We start from the raw sequence: 2,978 nt of genomic DNA, 5'->3' as shown, positions 1-2,978 counted from the left end.
TGTGTAATACAGTGTGCTGTGTTTTAAATATTTCACTGTTTTATGTATCCTTCTTGTGTGTTGGCAGCTAGAGAAGGTACCTTCTATGCCATATTTAGTTTCTACCTGATGAACTTAGTCTGATGTAAACAATGGCTGCCTGTGAGGAAGCTTTCTTCATGTGTGAAGAAAGCTGCATGTATACCACATCATCTTAAAGCTAGGAGGTTTTTGCAATGGATCCATCATTCCAGTGTTGGTACATCTGTAATTCAGTAGGTACAAATCCTAAGGAAATGACTGTTTTCTTTGGGGGAGGAAAATGACTTTTTTTTAATCATGAAGTGAGATAATTTATTTAAATCTTCACTATTAGTACTTTTCTCAGAATCAACAGTAGAATTCATTCATGTTTTAAGGCAGCCATCTATGCTTGGAAGTTCTTTCTTTGCCCTAAATTTTTGTGTAGAAAAATTCTTTTTTGAAGTGCTCATCTATGTAATTTTCTGTAACCTCCCTTTTTCTGTTCCATGCTTTCATCTTTCTTTACTGTGGAAAATTGAGCCTGGATGCTTCCAACTGCCCTGCCTCAGTCACTAGGTAGTGGATGCGCAGAGATGAAACAATTACCAGAATTCATAGTAGGTGTCTTCACGTCTTGGAAGTGGTGGTCACTGATCAGAACAAGGAACCAGCAAATCGTTCCTATTTTTGCTGCTTAACAGTTTATGGGAAAACAATTGCAGTTAAGACAGTCCCTTAAATTTTTAAAACCAAGATTTGCTTTCCTCCTTAAATCCCCACATTCTAAAGACTGTATTGTGAATTCCTCCATGTCTTCTACATGTGTGTCTTCCTCAAACTAATTCCTTCCCATTTCTGCTTTCCTCTTATGCCTCTAGGGCCTTAGTCTGTTTCTTTCTTGCCACTATACCTTCATATACAAGAGAAGGAAGTTGGTTTGTGTTGCTACAGTATTGCCCACATATGTATGATACCCAAGAGTAGCTGGTATAACTACGTAGTGGGCTGAGAGGACAGATTTGGTACAAACCCCAACACTTCTTTAAGCCCTTTGAACTATTTGCACTGAAGGCTGGCAAATCTTCATTTCTAAAGTGATGGGCATTAGTGTAAAGCTGTGTCAAAGTATAACAACGTTTCAGTTGATTTTACAGCAGAATTTTTGATTGATTATAACTTTTTACTGTCTTTGTCAGTATTTTTGTAATACAATAACCCACTTTATGATTTTTGTGTGTCCACAGCAGATTAGCAGAATTGCTGAACCTGGCTTGCTGTTGTGATCCAACAGTTGTTCTGAAGGAAAATAACAGATATTTATGTATTGAAAGCAAAAGGGAATATAGAAAAGGGAATATAGAATTGTGAGTAACATGAGGAACCCTTTTACAGAACGAAAAAACTAGAAGTTTGCTACTTTTCAGTAGAATAGCTTGTGGCGCTATCAAATACTGGCTATAAACTTTTTTTTTCTGTTTTAGTATGTATTCTGTATTGCAGTTGCCATTCTATGCAGAACATGCAAAAATATTTCACAAGCATTCCTTGGGTGGATGACATGGTTGTTACTTAAAAGGGCTTACATGAGTGAATGGAAGACTTGAAGTGGACCTGTTCTGTGTGTAGCAACTCTGGACTCAGTATGACTTTGGAGAAGTTCTAGTGCAATCTTGAGGGCTGTGTTAAAAAGTTAGGCATTAAGAGAATTGTCTGGCAGGTCAGAGGCTTCCTCAGTGCATTTACACTGCACTATGCATGCAGTGTGCTTCAGAGTCTCATTTAAAAACTGCAATGGTATTTCATCTTTTTTTATAGAGCTGCTACACACACAAAAAAAAGCCAACTTTACATTACTCGAGAGGTATGTTTGCACTACTGAGAATATTCTTGCCAATACCACTGAAGGCCATATAAGTCTGTAAACAACAACAGTCAACTAACTATATCAACTGCTGTAGAAAAGGGTAAAAATAAAACCAGTCAGCAATAAGGAAATCCATAGGAGATAACTTACAAAATTTTAATGGTTTACAAAGTCTTGAATGTGCTTATTTAAAATTTCAAAACGGAGACTATATTCAGTTGTAGTTTGCAGCTGTGTGTAACTAGTTGTTTCAAAAAATGCACTTGTATATCTTTAATATGGATTGGTTTCCTCGTTATAGTTCAGTAAATTACTTGTACAGATCAAATGAGCTCTAATTCTTTCATAGCAGGTTAAAATTCATCTGAGTAGGTGGCGCAAAGCTCATTTTATTTTTAATGCAGCGTGTAAGAAGTTGGCACTTTTAATTGCACACGGTGGGATACAGTTAAACTCCTGATGTATGCATGCCTTGTCTGTATTGTATTTGGCAAGTTGTTTTAGTGCTGATTGCTTCATTTGCTTAAATTCAAATGCAACAATTGTGGTCTTGTAAGAGGGAGGATGTGCCAGATTTTTGCTTTTCTTTATCCAAAAACTGAGTATGCTGGTAGAAATTCAGTGGGACTGAAGCGCGGTCCTTTGGACAGCAAGATGTGCCCAGGCACCACTGAGATCTTTCCACCTTGAGAGCATGTGGCTCCTGCTCTTGCTGTCCTGGAACCACTTCTTCCTTCAATGGCAGAGTTTTCCTGTTCTCAGTCTCATGCTAACTGCATTCTGTCAGTGTGTAGGTCAGTGCTATCTTTGGCAGCAGTGTCACAGGTTATTGGCCTTTGGCTTGGAGAACAGAACGGGGAGCACATTTCAAAGCAATACTTATGTTTACTGGAGGTGATGAAAAACTATGCGTGTGGTCATCATCTCTTGTGGGTGGTGGTGGTGGTATATCTAGAAGGCAGTTTTTTCTGTCAGTACTGCAAAACTGACCTTACTCCAGAAAATGTATGAACCTCAAGACTCAAGAACAAAAAAAAAAAAGTGCAGGGAGTACTGAACCGTTAACTTTGCAAGGATACAGTTAAAGTGAACGTATTGACATGAAAAAATC

The sequence above is a fragment of the Cygnus atratus genome, chromosome 6, assembly GCF_013377495.2.
Source record: "Cygnus atratus isolate AKBS03 ecotype Queensland, Australia chromosome 6, CAtr_DNAZoo_HiC_assembly, whole genome shotgun sequence".
Classification (NCBI taxonomy): domain Eukaryota; kingdom Metazoa; phylum Chordata; class Aves; order Anseriformes; family Anatidae; genus Cygnus; species Cygnus atratus.
This window is presented reverse-complemented; position numbering follows the sequence as displayed.